Source organism: Triturus cristatus, chromosome 1_2 (assembly GCF_964204655.1).
Source record: "Triturus cristatus chromosome 1_2, aTriCri1.1, whole genome shotgun sequence".
Taxonomy (NCBI): Eukaryota; Metazoa; Chordata; class Amphibia; order Caudata; family Salamandridae; genus Triturus; species Triturus cristatus.
Window position 1 is genome coordinate 1051278362 of NC_140580.1, and position 16906 is coordinate 1051295267.

General features: G+C 42.7%; 1 protein-coding gene across 6 annotated transcripts in view; it reads right to left on the bottom strand.

Moving 5' to 3' along the window:
- The window catches only part of STRBP (spermatid perinuclear RNA binding protein), a 605440-nt gene that overhangs the window by 535938 nt on the left and 52596 nt on the right, over window positions 1-16906 (bottom strand). For 2 of the 6 annotated variants that reach the window (XM_085612449.1, XM_085612476.1), the window contains exon 2: window positions 11416-11493. The exons of the other annotated variants lie outside the window; for them this stretch is intronic. The gene's annotated coding sequence lies outside the window, so the exon portion shown is untranslated. The remainder of the gene's footprint in view (window positions 1-11415; window positions 11494-16906) is intronic. 6 annotated transcript variants of the gene reach the window in all.

The window sequence follows — 16906 nt, forward strand, 5'->3', positions numbered from 1 at the left end:
TATGTTGAGGGTATTTTGCGCTCTATTAGGTATTGGGTGAGCTACTACTTTGTGTTCAATTGGCGGTTTAACCGATCGTGTTGATGGTTCCGCGTGTCCTACATATGGATTAGCTGGATGCATTGCAACGGTGGCTGCCAGTTGCGTCTTCAGGGAATTTACTGAGGTATTTAGATTCTCTACTTCTTTTACTAGGGTATGTACTTTCTCAGCTGTCTGTATCTCCCCTGTTGTTCAGTGTTTTAATTTTTTTTTTTTTAAATGAAGCTAGCTATATGTTTGAAAAATCACGAAAACGTGCCGACAGGAACCTCTTTTTAAAAGAGGGGAAGGGTTAACGGATGCTAACCATTCACAAGTCAAGATGCAGTAGTCTAAAAAAAAAAAAAACATGATTTCATTTGCTGCCTTTCTAATGATGATAGACTGGAAAGTTGAAGAGGTTGCCATTTTAGAGTTGCTTTCTATGAGAGTGGTGTACCATTCTTGTGCTTAGTTTTTATATATCATAACAGTGTCAAAACTACCCAGAAAGAGCTAAAACAACAATAAAATGTACTAACTCAATTCACTGGTATGCTTACCACCTTGTAATTATATAAAAAATGTACATTAGAAATGAAGATGTATATGGGAGTTTGAATAAAAAGAGTATCACAGGGATGTGAACAAGAATATATATATCAGATGAACTGTATCTGGCATAGGGTATGTGTTTAAGATGTTAGTACTGTTGAAAATTACCATGAGCAATGTCTTTAACAATGACAATGTTTTAAAATGTCTAAGCATTATGTGCAGAATAGATACATCTATATTATTTGCATTCTGGGAGTTGTGGTGGTTTTAGTCACATTATTAAACAGGTGTACTGTAGTCCTGAATAAAACATAAGAAAATGTACTGTGCCTGTAGATAAATTCTAAAGTAGTAATATTTGTTAGGTATGTATTGGGAAGTGTTGGTCAATGTGGTTTTTAACTTATATTTTGCATATGTTTAGATGGTGAGGTATGTTTTTCTGGTTGCAGATAGTAATATGTACGATGAGACTGTTGAGTTTACTTAAAGATGCAGGGAACTATATATTTTTGGAAAGATGGCCTGAAGGTGTATATCTTTTATGAAATCAAATGTATGTTTACATGGTGACCTATGTTCTTCAAGGCTGTTGCAAATGTTATGTATATAATGAGGTTGGTGCATTTCTTTCAACATAATCTGTTTAAGATTAGGGAGGGGTAATAGTGAAGAATGTCTTTTGAGAGTTTGTGTGCTAGCTTCACTAGGCATGTAACATTTCTTTGAGAAATTCTGAATATATGTTTTAAAGACAGGAGAAATATTTGCAAAATTATATAGGTATGCCATTAGGAATAGGTTTTTTACTTTCAAAAGGTGAGAATTGTTTTGAGTTTTAGAAACTTATTGATGCATGTGGATGCTGAGTAACAGAGCAATGTATACTCTTAGAGAACAATGTATGCAATTATATATGAAATGTGATATATAGACTTATTTAATCACCCAGGCACTACATATGCACTCTTCCGATCACGCAGTCATTAATTATGTACTCACTGAACTACACAGGCAACACCCATGTGTTCATCCAATCATTCAAATAGTAGCAATATAGTTATGTGAATACACAGGCACTTACTGTGCAGATATGGGACCACTGATGCAGTTCGTATGTACTCAGGGAATCATGCAGGCACTACCTATATTCTGACGGAATTAGGTAGACACTATCCATGCACTCATCCAATCATTCAGGGAGTACTGTTGTACTAAACCACAAACACTTGTATTTACATGTTTTAGTGAGGAATATGTACTCTTTTAGAACGATCTGGTGAATTATATAAGTAACGTGTCACACACTGTTTGCATGTACTCTGAAGAATTGGAGACCTATAGGCTGTGATACAGATTAATGTGCAGATTTTTAAATGCAATGTTTTTCAAAATATAAGTCTCAGACATCTAAGTAGAAAAGTACTGACACACTAAATCTACCAGTGACAGTGATAGAGAGGCACAAAAATAGCTCTTATGTTGTGTTTTCGGATTTAGAATTTTGAGACAATGTATGTACTTCTACACTTCGATTAACATTTACTACAAAAGGCATAAAGTGGTCTTTTACTGTGTATAAGTGAGAACTGAGATATGGTGCAACCGTGTCGTAGGAGAGGGTGCTATAATATTAAAAGGTAACCAATAAATTAAGTTTTGTGTTCTGGTTTGGTAGATTGAAGTAAGTGCTTGTAGTAGCTAGGTTCATCTGTAGATTTAAAACTGCAACATAACATAAAAACTGTTTTTGTATTGTGTGTAAGCCAGATTACTAGTAAAGTAGATTGTATATCAGTTAGAATAAAAATTCAAATATATATATTTTTTTTACAGAACAATATCTGTATAACGGACAGAATGCCTACAAAAGCTCGGAGGAAAAGGAACAGAAGAAACTACAGTATCTATGCAGAACTGAGACACAAAAGGGGCAAAATGAAGAATAAGTGGTGAAAGAAAAAAGAGCTACTGATAAGAGGACAAAGTCATTTCTTAAAAATATATTTGGACATTTCCAAAGATCACAAAATAATTCAAATAAAATTAGGACTATGAGAAAGAAAAAAGTGGTCAGAATGTATATAACATGAAAGAATGTAACTAAGATGGACACACCTTAAACAGGAGACAGAAACAGTTTAAGGATATCAGAGCCAGGATGTTTCGTACTCTTCAAGCTGAGCCAACTATAACTTGCGCCCCCTATGACCTCACATATTACATCACCTATGGCATGGTCAGTGACATCACTGATGACATCTCTTTCAGTAAAAGTACCTGTGCCCACCAGTGCCGGAATCCGGGTCCCTGCATCACTTGAATTCGACAGTGGAGCGTATTCCATTTCCCAGCAGCACTAGAGGCGCGCACAGCCCACCAGTCATCAGACGCACCAGGAGGCGCTTAAAACACCGCTGGGTCTCCCGCAGCGCGGGACGCGCCAAGGGCGGGCCCGTCTGCGCCAGTCAGCGACTGACAGAGGCTGGGCTTGGCAACCCCTCTGACGTGTGGAAGCAACCGTGGGTAAGCGCAAATTGCCTTGTTCAAATGATCTGCAAAAACTAAAGCCAAAATCCCCCGTAATTGTGCTTCCATAATAGCAATTACTACAGAGATCCACAATGTAGAGGCCCAGTTGGGCTTGTGGGAGGAGAATATGGTTTGGAAGTATTTCCCCCTTGGTAGCCCTACGTACATCAGGAACTGACCTTGTTGCTGATACTACAGTCGGGACTCATGGTTCTATTCATGAAACTGACGCTATGTCAAGGAAATGTCTCTGGTGTCTGATGAAAGGACAACCGTGATCTCTGCAAGGGAACCGTCTGTAGCACCCCTAAAAAAGAGGAGAAGAAAAGGAGCCAAGGGTGGCACGAACAAAAAGGACTCTGTCCCCAGGAGGGACTTGGTAGCCACTTGGAAGAAAGGCAGTCCTCTCAGTTTGGGATTACCCCTACGGACATAATCTTAACCCATATTGATTGATAGGGAATTTGTAATGCGCTACTTTGCCCGAAGGCGTCAAGGCACAACTGATGGAAAACAGTCAGCCAGAACCAGGTGAAAGAAGGACTTTAGGGGTAAGCTTCAGAGAAAAGAAAGGTTTTGAGGGCTCGGCGAAACAGGGAAAGAGATTCCTGATTCCTGAGATCAGGGGGAAGCTCGTTCCAGAGTCTGGGGGCAAGGGCAAAGAAGGCCCTGCCTCCCCACCTTGCTTTCGCAAAGCGGGGAACAGTTAGCAACTTCAGACTAGCGGAACGCAGGGCCCTGCCTGGGGAGTAGTACGACACCAGAGACCTAATGCCCTCGGCCTCTGCGTTATGAAGAGCCCGATGAATGACAATAAGGGTTTTGAATTTTATCCTGGCATGGACCGGGAGCCAGTGGAGATGTTTCCTGATGGCGGTTCCAGAGGAGCGTCTAGGGGCGTTAACGACAAACCTTGCTGCCGCGTTCTGAACAACTTGCAGCCGATGGACCAAATTGTTGCTCATCCCAAGGTAGAGGGCATTACAGTAGTCCAAGCGTGAGGATAGAAGGGCAACCGAGACTTGTTTCCAGGCATCAGAGGTAAGGTAGTGGGTGAGCTTTCTCAGCACCCTTAGAACCCCACAGCAGGTGGAGACGGTCCTATTCACTTGCTTGTCAAAGGCAAGTGAAGTGTCAAATAGGACTCCCAGATTACGGGCAACGGAGGATGGCTGTGGGCATACTCCCAGAGCCGATGGCCACCAGTCGGCTGAGCAGACCTCCTTGTTTCCCCCAAACACAAGGATCTCAGTCTTCTCGCCGTTCAACTTTAGGAAGTTTGACGTCATCCAGCCTGCCACGGCCCCCATGCAATTCCTAAAGTTTAGGGCCATAGACCCAACAGATTGTGATAGGGAGACCATAATTTGGGTGTCATCGGCATACGAGAGTACTTCCAATCCAAAGGACCTGACAAGCCTAGCAAGTGGAGCCACATAAACGTTAAAAAGAGTGGGGCTCAAAGAAGAGCCCTGAGGGACCCCACATTGCAAAGGCTTGGCGGTGGAGAGGAAGTCACCCAGTTTGACCCTTTGCTCCCTATTGTTGAGGAAGGAGGTGAGGAGACTGAGAGCCAGACCCTCCATCCCCATCTCGGTGAGTCGGGAGGCCAAGATGGTAGGGGACAGGGTGTCAAATGCGGCCTGTCGACCTTAGCGCGGATGTTATTGACCACCACTGTAAGGGCTGACTCAGTGCTGTGCTCCTTTCTGAAACCATGCTGAGATGGATCAAGCAGGCAGGTTTTTATCAAGAAAGGAGCAGAGGTGGAAATTCAAATGAGCCTCCAACATCTTGGCCGGGGCAGGAAGAAGGGAGATGGGACGAAAGTTCTTTAGAGTCCCAGGGTCCAAAGTGGCCTTTTTTAAGAGGGGCTTCACAATAGCAGTTTTCCAGGAGGCTGGGAAAATCCCACTGGATAAAGCCCTGTTCATAACCGCCAACATGCGGTGAATTAGAGTAGCCCTACAGTTTTTTAAGACTTTAAGCGGGCAGGGGTCAAGAGGAGAACCTGACCTAAGGGAATCCAAAAGTCTATCAAGGTCCGAGGCCGTAAGAAGAGGAAAACTGGGGAAACTGCTCAGAGGAGCAAGGGCGAGTGAGATTATCCGCCTGGAGGGCTGTGTAAATATTTAGGATTTTAGTGTGGAAAAAGGAAGAGATCTGATCACAAAGATCTTGTGAGGGGACTATAGGGTCAGGGTGATGGATAAGGGATAGGGTATCCACAATTTTAAACAGGTCTCCAGAGGAGGTGAGGGCGGAAGTAAGATTGGAGAAATAGGCTTGTTTTTCAACCAGCACCGCCGCTTTATAGTACTTAAGGAGAGTTCTGTGCTTGGTCCGGCCTTCCACATCGGGCTGAGATCTCCAGAGCCTTTCTTGCCTCCTACAAGCCTGCCTTTGATTTCGAAGGGAGTCAGAGTACCAAGGTGCTGAGGGACGTTTCCTGGCACTGTAAACAGCTTTAAGAGGGGCCAGGATGTCCACTGCCTTTGCAATAGTGCTCGCAAGCTCCCGTGCTGAGAAGTCGATATCCTGAGAGGGGGAGAGGCTTGAAATTAGCGATAAAGGGGCCCAGAGATTGGTCAGTCAGGCCCCGGAAATTCCTCTTCTGCACCCAACAGTTTATGTCTTCTCTGGGGACTGGAGAGGCACAGGGAGTAAATTACATAGAAACCGCATGATGATCGGACCAGGAAAGGGGAAAAAGTGGACCCAGCTCCAACCTGGAGTCGTTCGTAAAAACTCCATCTAGCGTGTGACCAGCAATATGGGTGGAAGATGAGACCTTTTGAAGTAGATTGAAGGAGGCCAGTAAATCCACGAGGGATAGCGTATCGCTGGAATTGCTATTTTCCAAGTGGAAATTAAAATCCCCAAGAATAGTAAGGGAGGGCCTATTTAAGAAAGGCTCTATGACATCCAAAAGGTCGGGGCCAAACGAGGATCTGGGGCATGGCGGTCTGTAAACAAGAACACCGGAAAAATTTTCTGAGGGAGAGGAACTGAGAGAGAAAAACATGGCCTGAAAAGAGTTGTTGGGAGAGGGAAGAGACTCCATACGGCAGGAAAAGGCGATCTTATGTAAAATGCCAATTCCACCCCCTTTACGGCCCTCTCTATCCTGTCTTACCATAGTGTAGCCATCAGGGAGAGCGTTGAGCAAATCAGAACCTGCTGAGTCAGATCCCCACGTTTCTGTTACAAAGACCCAGGAGGGTTTCCTTTGAGAAACAAAGTCTCTGAAGGCTAAATTGTTTTTGACCAGGGAGCGGGCGTTGATGAGGAAGCCTAATTCTTTCGAGGGGGGTGGGGGCTCTTGTGTCCCTTTTTTCATACAGAAATTAGTGACAGGTCCCAGGAGAGAATGTATGATGACAATCTAACTGGGGGGGTCTGATAGATTGGAGGGTACTCAGAGGATATCGCCGGGTGCAAGATGATGAACATGAGCTCCGTGCAGCATTCCTAGCCCCTAGCGCCTCCTTCGCGCTGACGGGCGCAGACGGGCAGGACTCTGGCATGACTCCGGCCTGAGTCCGGCCTGAGTCCGGCCTGAGTCCGGCCTGAGTCCGGCCTGAGTCCGGCCTGAGTCCGGCCTGAGTCCGGCCCGTCCGCAAAGCGCGTCCGCTGCGCGGAGGAGACGTCATTCCCTTATGTGGGAAGCTAGAGCGCGTCCTCGCGCTACAATACCCCCAATATGGCCACCAAAGCCAGGTTCGCCTCTCCGGGAGCAAGCTCTCAGCGTCGATGCTCAGCTGAGAGCTGCCCGAGAGCGACTGGTCGAGGAAGCACCTAACAAGGTAAGGCACACAAGTTGCAGTCTCTGGGGGAGATTTGACACACCAGGCACCAAAGCTACCACAAACGTGCAAATAAACAATGAAATAAAAGGCTTGTTAGATCAGGCAAGTCGAGAAGTACGAGTTAAAATACACAAGGCAAGAGTGCAATGAAGAACCTCCCGGCTTATCGCCTCAGGAGGGGAAAGTGCGACTGACATTTTATTTGAGACATTGAGAGTGGAATTAATTAATTGTATGAAATTTGGGGTTGATGGGATTAAGAAGAAGCTGTTATATTTTGAGAGAAAATGGGAGGGGGTGGCTGCCTAAATACGATCGAGAAGAAGAATGGCGAGACTGGAAATTGCTCAATCCCTTCCAAAAATTTTAACCCAAATGAAGAAAGGGTGATTGCCACCGTGAATAACGGTGCCAGTACCTCTGGCCTTGGCCCCCAGAAACCTATTGAATCAATCCAGGGCACCAAAATAGCTTCCAATCAGTCGACCAATACTGGAGTCAGGCCTGCGGCTGGTAGAACCAACCAGATTGATAGGAACAGACATGTAAGGCTCCATCTACCCCCTGAAGCTACACCATTGTTAGCAGTACTAACTGGGGTACCCCCTCTTAAAATGAATGTCAATGAAACAACAGGAGAGTTCATGCGTAGAGTTGCATTTCGGTGTTCTAGATACTCTGAGGGGGGCCTGAATGCGTCATCACACATTATAATGGCCAGACGGGTTGATTGGGTTGGCCATCGTCATAAAAATATTGATGGAGATTGCGTTGTAGTTAACTTTGATATGAAGGATGTAGCAGGATGGCTCCTTGAAGCCACTCAGTGTGGTGATAAAGGGGGAATAAAGGCATTCCCTCTAGGGTTCTTTTATCCTCCTAAAGTGGTTGAGAGGGTTAACTGTTTACCTCCCCCTCTAGGGCCACAATGGAGAGAAAATAGGCAAAGAGTGGGAACCAGACCAAAGTTGAGAGGAAATGCATCCCCATTGAGTGGGACCCCTATAATTCCTTTAACTGTGCGGGGTGTTGTAGGGAAAAGCTCAGCCACTAGCGAGGTGGAAAAAAGCAAACAGATTTGCAACATTGAGCGAGCTGGACGGCAATGATTGACTAATCTTTTAATACAAACAAGGGATCCGAGGTCTTTTGTGCAACCCTTGATATAAATTCAAGACAGTTGACTCATAGCAAATCTACGCCAACGGTGAATTAGTATTGGTAAGCATGTGAGAAACAGATACAAAAAAATGAAGACAAACAAGAGGTAAGAAAAAGAGCTTGATCTAAGGATAATCAGCATCCCATCATTACACTCTTAAAGTGCCCAGTGTCATCATCTGGGGTACCAAACAACTCTTCTCAGCAACCTCTTATAACATCGAGGTCATACGAATGAGTTGTATCCTCTTATCAAGAATTCGTCAAGGAAAAGAGGAAAAAATAGAAAATATTTAAAGTGCAATGAAACAAAAAAGTATTTTTTGTGTTTTTCAGTGTTTCATAAAACAGAATACACAATTGACGAACACTAGGTATATATTTCTAACTTGTGCTCCATCAATCGTATTTCTATCTAAAAGCAGTGTGAGAACAAAAAGAAAGAAAAGGCAGTTACACAACGTTTACTGCTCACTATTCGGTCGACATGTTTCAGCCTACGGGAAGACTCTCCCTGGCTTTCTTCAGGACCTCATGCTCAAAGCTACTGGTTGTAGACTTTGAAAAAGAAGAAATGGGTTACTACTATACCCTTGTAGTTGTTTTCCAATTCCTCAATGTGATTACTGATGTTAACTGACATCAAACATCATATGAGGAAAAAGCCCCACCTCACTCGGCACCAGCTCAAGTCAAGAAAGAGGCCCCGCTCTGTCCGTCGGTACCTCCGGCAGGGACTCGTACTGGGATGGAGGTCATCCATCCCAGAGTGAGGTGGGGCTTTTTCAATTGTGTATTCTGTTTTATGAAACACTGAAAAACACAAAAAATACTTTTTTGTTTCATTGCACTTTAAATATTTTCTATTTTTTCTTTCTTTATCATCGAGGGTTTCTGTAGAGTGTATCTTTTTGTGGACTGACTTCACATTCTCTTTCATTCTGACTTTTCTTACCTACTCAATTTTTAATTTTGTAGCATTCTGGATGGGCTGTCTCCATATAATATAATATAAATAAGTGTTGGTGGTTTGTGATAAAGCACACTTCCTCCACCTATTCCAGAACAAAAATAAATTTATGCTACAGTGTGCCAGTACTTTTTGTGTTGGATCTACATCAGGACCTTACAGCCACGGTGAGATTTGATCTAAAAGGTAACCTTACACGTAGCATTCGCATTATAAAAGGAGTAAGACAGGGTTGCATTCTAGCCCCACTTTTATTTACTTTATATATTAATAATCTTGATACGGTTTTAATGGATGCTAGCTTGGACATTCCTCGTGTAGGTGACCGGTTAATTCCGCTCTCCTATACGTGGACGATGCTGCCTTTTTAGCTAAAACATAGATTGGTTTACAGCACCTTTTAACATTGTTTGCTGATTTTATGAAGTCTCTGGATTTGGATGTTAACTTCTCACAATCGCACACTATGGTAATGGGGGTAAAGCCCAAGAAATATAAAACCCATTCATTGTGAAGGGAATATAATAACACGAGTGAGTTAATTTGTATATTTAGGAGTGTTATTTGATGAGAAGGGTACATGGGTCCCACAAATGAAAGCCAAAAGAAATGCAATGGCCAGATCTACCTTCGCTGTTTTAGACTTTGCATGAAGATTGGGAGCGAAGCCAATGTATGCCATGTTAAACATCTATAGGGTTAAATGCCTGGCTATAGCAAATTATGGTGCAGATCTCTGGGGATACTGAGAAGCGGGCGAGATCCAAATAGTGGAATACACATTTTTAAGGAGTCTTTTATCCGTGCCTCAATCGACACCTACTTACATTATCCATCAAGAAACGGGTCTAGGTTTTATAACAGATACTATAGGTATGGCACCTCTACTTAAATGGATAAGTATCTGGACAAACCCAGAGCTTGGGATGACTCGAGATATTATTTGCAATTGTTTAGCTCTCGACCGAGTAAATAGCATCCCTTGGCTAAGCCACGTAAAAAGGACTGCATCTTATTTGGGGAGGCCAGAGCTATTTAGCTCCTCAGAGAAACACCGAAAGGTGGATATGTGCTGGGTTAAAAACATGTATCTGCAATTATCAGAAATGGATAGAGAGGTTATAGAATTAACCAATCCCCTCGTGCGGGCACACCAGCTCCTATGCACCTCACTAATAATTGAACCATATTTAAATGTAGTTACTAACTCCCATCATCATTTTCTTCCTGGTGAGATTTAGATTTAATCAACTACATTTACTTCTGGCAGAACCAACAGGATGGCAAAAGCCGGAGGACCTGAATTATTGCACTTGTGATAATTTCTCCACTCAGGACTCAATGCACTTTGTTCTATTTTGTGAGCACTTCGAAACCAATTTTACCCATTTTAAAAGACAAAGGTTTTAGTCCAGCTAGACCTGCTTTTATATATTTACAAATGTTGACCAATGTTTGGGAAATTTTTAGTATAGCTAGCTTTCTGACTGCAGCAGTCAGAATACGGAAAAAGAGAAGGACCGCTATCAACTAGTGTGTTTTTATTCTAATTAATTATTCCTGTGTATTTTAATAATCCAGATTCTCTTCTAATTGCAACAACGGCGGGCCTCTCTTGCCGCACCTCACATCAGTTCCAAAAGCAATAGTGGATGGTTATGGGTAAGAATCTTCTTTATTCCAATTTTTTTACAAAATTCAAATGATATAAAAGGTCCAGCCAACACGTTTCATTCCCCCAAGGGGAACTTCATCAGGGTTGCAACATGACAAAACATGTATATTACATTCAAATCATAAAACACAGGACTAACAACATAAATAGACACATGTTTAAAAATATTATCTTCAACTAGGAGCCGACAGAGGCCGACAAGAAACCAAAAAGTTAATCGCCAAACATTTCATCAATACATCATAGACAACAGAGAAAAAAGGAGAAAAAGAAGGGAGGGGAGGGAAAAGGACAGGGGGGGTACGAAACAGGATAATGAGAAAGATGTAACCTGATCACCTATCAGTGTACTAAATATGGACAGCCTGAGGAATGCTCTTTCAACATTTACTTATTTGAAGAAAGGCATGTCTCATATACATATTTATAACAAATTAATTTATATAGGACATATCTCCCACTGAAAAAGACCACAGCCAAATAATAATAGGCCAGTCCCTAGAAGCTATTACATAGTCAACAGTAGGCTAATCTCAGCATGCCATTAAACGTGATCACAAAAAACTTGGCAAAGAAAAACATCATGTTGCTAGGTTTGATATATAGTGAGTTTCAATATTGTGTATTGAATGAACATAATAATTCAATAACCATTACATTTTCACAAGATAGCCTAAAATGGCACATACCTAATATAAGAGTTTCCTGTTTCTGTAAGTCTCCAAATATTCAGAGGACACAGTGTATTGCACTTGTACCGGTTACTCCTGTGGGAGAACATAATGTCTGTAATTAGACTATCCTCCTTAGGGACCATTTCTCAACATGTCAAGTACAACCTACATATATCAATCCAGTGATTCCTGCATTGGGGCGCCATGTATCATATTCCCAATAGCTTCATCATTTAAAGAAGCCCAAATCTGCAGACACTTATTAGCACTTGATCACACCAATTCTGCCCAAATGACCACAACCCCCATCGTGCAGTTTTCCAGTTCAGATAATCAATCTGCTCAAAAAAAGCCCGCTAATATGAAGAATAGATTTTATATACTACAAGTAATTTGTCACAAAATCATGATTGGCAGTAAAGATTGCTCCATTAAGGGGGATTACGTTTAACATTGGAGTCCTGGCCCATTGAGACAACAACATATTGACCCGGTACAAAACCAAAACAGAGACACGAATTAAAGCGACTCGATATTGAAAGTCAAGTAAGAAAACCAAGTGAAAACAGGTAATGATATACTCAATCCAAGCAAAACAGACATAACATCAGTATAGGAAAACAAGTCCTACAGATACACAGCATCCAATGTCTATAATAAGTCAGCATCTCCTTACCAGAATCAAATTCAGAGTCTCCGTATTTCCTCGGTATGATGTTCGATAAGTCAACCGAGTCCGCCATTGTTTTCAAATATACGAAACCCCACCCCCAATTGTACAACTAACCAATGGGTGTAGAGTAGTATAGAGATATCAATTCAGTCAATCGTAACGCGGTCGCAAGCTAGCCACCATTATTAAATGAGCAAAAAGAACATTACGGTCCTAGCCCGTTCACGCAACGGCATGTTAATCAGTTTAAAACTCAGATAGAAAAACGGGTTAAAACGACTCGATATTGACAGTCGAGTAAAAAACAAAGCGCTAGCAGGCAATGGTATATTCACAATCGTAAAGGGTTCGACACATGGAGCCCAGTAACAGGATCCAAGCACAGCCTCCGTAACATCAATATGGAAAAACAAATCCTACAAATGTCCACCATTTAATGTCTATACCCAATCAGTATCTCTTGACCAGAATCCGATTCAAAATCTCCATATTTCCTCGATAGGATATTCGATAGATCAACCGAGTCCACCATTGCTTTTAAATATACGGAACCCCAACCCCAATTGCACAACTGACCAAAGAGTATAGGGTAATGTAAGAGTATCTGTTCCGTCAATCATAACGCGGTCCCAAGCTAGCCGCCATACTGATAGGTGATCAGGTTACATCTTGCTCATTATCCTAATCCAGATTCTGTTTTATTCTGTGATAATCAGGTCTTTGTAATTTGTTGGGGGGGGGGGGGGTGACATTTTTATTGTGATTTTAAATGTAGTATGCTTTTATGGTTTTAATTGACCAAATAAAGTAAATTTGACTGATGGACATCTCAAATGACATCACTGGTGACATCATCCAGTGACTGAGTGTTTTTAAAAAGTTTATGAGTGTTAAATATATATATACACCAAGAAGTTTGCTGAATAAAATGGGCCTACGACACCTGTCGGATTCACCCTCCTCCAAAACGTTCCCAACAAAAAATTGTCTTAAAGAAGTTTATTGGGAAACGGTGAGTGAGTGCCTGCCAGAGTGAGTGGATGTGTCAGTGGTATATGGGTGAGTAACTGCATATGCAAAAGGCCGTATAGGTGAGTGTTGGGAGTATATCAGGGTTTGTGTCAGTGACTGTATAGGTGAGTGAGTATGCCAGCGCTAGCAGCAAACCCCCCACTTCCGATCGTCAACGCCGCAGCAAACCTCTCACTTCCGAGCGTCAACGCCGCAGCACTTCCGGGGATCGCTGAGTACGCCGCACAGACGCTGCTCTCGGTAGAGGCATAGGCAGCTGAGTATCGAGCCACGAAAGGGCAAGCAAACCATCGGAACGACCAACGGACGTACCGAGGACCGCGAGCTATAAACCCGTCAACCAGGGGACGCGAGCCAAGTAACTTTGTTAACTTCGATTGTAATGTGAACAAGCAAAAAAACTTGGCCAGTTAAGGGAGAACAGCGAGCTGCAACTTGAGAGACTTGGGAGTCTTGAGAGGCTCGGAGGAACAAAGGATAAATGCTGCGGTCTATGGAATTTTAATCAGCAGTATAAGGCATTGAGAAGCGGTGGAAGTGGTGGAAGTGGTGGAGGTAGAGCGCGCGCCCACAGACCAGAGCTATGTGGAAAAGTTAGTACATACCCATATCTTTTAAATAATCTTCAAAAAAAAAAGAAGGGAAAAATAAGTTGTGTATATCCAGGAGGAAAGTGCGTAGAAGAAATGGCTCCAGGGAGAGCAAAAACGAGGAGAATCCCCAAAACCCTTAAGAATATAGGAGATAAAAGCCAGGGGAGGGGTGATAAATCCGCGTCGCCAAAAGATTTGAACGATACTAATGGGGATATGGTTACACCTTCTGGGAGTAAAAAACCGGCAAAGGAGCTTATTCCCCCCCTAGGCGCAAGTACGCAGAAAACATCGTCGACTTTGAAATTGGCAGGTGCAAAAAGTGGGTCGGCAGTATCAAAATCTATTAAGGACTTTATCGGCAAGCACTTTTCGAAGGAGAGATCAGATAAAGATGTGAGCGCGATAGAGAAACTATTAACCATGGAGGACGACGCTGTACCAAGCGTGGAGAACCTGAACCAGACTAATTTTAGCATCGCGGAGATCCAGACGGAACCACGTTTGTCTTCCTCACCACGGTTATTCCAGTCGCTACCTACTCGGAACAGAGACTTAGAGGTGGAGGAGGAAGAAAGAACAAAACAGAGTAAATCCTCATGTGATGAAGACCCTGCCCAGAGGATATCAAGTATGATGGGGAGAGTAAGACTGGAATTTTCCAACGATTCCCATGTTGACTTATCAAGTCTCCCCCCCCATAGCCTGGAGGTGACAGGCTCATCCAGTCTATCCATGCTTGAGGTTATGCTGACACTGCAGAAAACCTTACAGGGAATTCTTGAAGTATCAGCTGTAAACAATGAAATTTTAAAAACACAAAGCAACCAGTTTAGGGTCATAATTGGGGAGCTGACACAGATTAAAAACTTAATGCCCTCGTTAGTAAGAGCTGTAGAAACAAAGGAGGAAATAATTGTGGATAAGGGGATGGATGTGGTAGAAGCGAGTGGTCCGAAGGAGACTGAACCATCGGTATATATATCTCGTTGCCCCATGATTATAAAGAGACTTGGGGAAAGGTGGGGTAGAAAACAAAATACCTGGGGGCGAAGAAGGGGAAAAAAGGCCCCACGCAGAAACCCACCTCCAAAGCATCAGGAGAAAGTTAAGGGGATAAGTTTAGAGCAAAGGCCAAGGAAAAAGGATAAGGTAGTAAGGCAAGGAATAAAAAAGCTAACTTGTGAAGAAACAGGAGCGAGCACCGGTAGACCTGGGGGAAAACTAGGAAAAAGTATGGCAATGAGCCTTAGAGGGTCCTGGCGGAAACACCAAGGTGAGAAGGAGGTCGTAGCTCAAGAAAGGGAGATGGAGTTACCAGCAGTTGCAGGGCCCAGTAATCCAGCCCCAGTGGTGAGGTGCAGGATTAGAGGTAAAGAAGAAGTAATCTATCAAAGAAGGGAAAAAATATTAGAAGAAAGATCATTAGATTTGCAACGAGTTAGGCCCATAGATAAATGGCTATTTTTAGAACCAATAGGTTATAGAAAGGGGGGGAAAAGAGCTAAGAAATTAAACCCCCTAAATCGTGCCCAGCTCCTCTCCTCATTTGCAAAATGCCCCAGTTTAAGATACGTAAGCACAGAAGACCTAAAAGAAGTGGGGTTCCTGATGAATACCAAAGGACAAGAAATAACAAAGGTTTTACTCCACTAAGCACTGATAAAAGTAGCGCTGGAAAAGGCAGAAGCCGAGATGAAAAGGGAAGGAATAAGGATTGTAAAAAGAGAGGACGTGCTGACCGACAAAAAAGAGAAACCTTTCCTTAGGAATCATGCAGGGTTGTGGGAAAGACAAATAAAAATGATTAGTTCAAGTCGGGATACGAAAGAAGCCCTCGAAATCACTATAACCCCTAAACATTTAGGGTGGGATGAGGTAGACGCCTGGGTAGGAAATGGACTTGGAGAGATGATTTATACGGATGATGAAGAAGAAGTTGGGGATTTGAGCGAAGTTGATTAGGAACGGGGGTCGTTGCACAGCCTAGCCATAATGTCTTGGAATGTTAATGGATATAAAAGAATATGTGAACATGAAAACTTTGAAAATATTCTAAGGAAGACCGATATTGCCTGTTTACAGGAAACTTGGCTGTGCAACAAAACCCTTGTTATGGAAGGCTTCACATACCATGTAAAGCTGGGAAAAAAGAATAGATTTGGGAGACCATCAGGAGGTCAGATAACATTGGTCTCAACAAGGATAGCGAAAAGTATAGAACCACTTGAACTCAAGTGTAACTGGGCTTTAGGTAGCAGAGTGTTGTTATTGAATAATAATGCAGAGGGGGAAGGTTTATGCATGGTAAATGTGTATATATGTAAAGGCAAAATAAAAGAGTATAAAGCCGACCTGGAAAGATTGAAAAAGGACCTGGAGGTTTTACAAGATACATACCCAAGAGATGTGTTATTGTTATTGGGTGACTTTAACCACAGACTAGACCCCCAAAAAACCGACTCCTGGCAGAGGGAGCTGCTAAGAGTATATAACATAGAGTTTGCTAAGTTCCCTAGGTGTGGTAGCTCAAACCAAGATATGGAGCTCGGTAAATTGCTGGGGGGTATGGGTTTGTTTTGTGTAAATGGAAGAAAGGATCCAGATCGGCCTGCAAAGCGTACTTTTAAAATGGGGCAGCAAAAGTGCCCCATAGATTACGCATTTATTCCGGCATGGAGCTTTCATTTAATTAAACACTTTGAAGTAGGGGGGGCAGATGGTAGTGACCATTACCCACTGATGATAAAACTACAAGTAAACAAGGGCCCGCAGAGGCAAAAAGTGTTACAAGTAGACGTGGAATACCCGAAGCGGCTGACAACTAGGATTAGTGATGACCACATAAGGAAATTGAGTGCACTCCAATTACTAGTGGAAATAGAAAATCAACTAGCAGGAGTGGATTTAATCTGGTATGAGGATATGATAAGGCAACTAGTAGATTGCCTTAGGATTAAAATTAAACTGGGTAACAATGGGTCTCAAAATAGACCAAAAGCACCCTCAAATAGTAAACCATGGTTTGATGATGACTGCAGAAAAGTAAAAGCCACTATTAGGCAGAAAGAAAGACGCCTAAGAAAGATTTATAATGATGCTCTATTGCATGAACTAAAAGAATTAAGGACGAAATATAAGGCAACCATTAGAGCAAAAAAAAGATCTTATAAAGATAGATGCTGGATGAATTTATTGGAGGCAATCG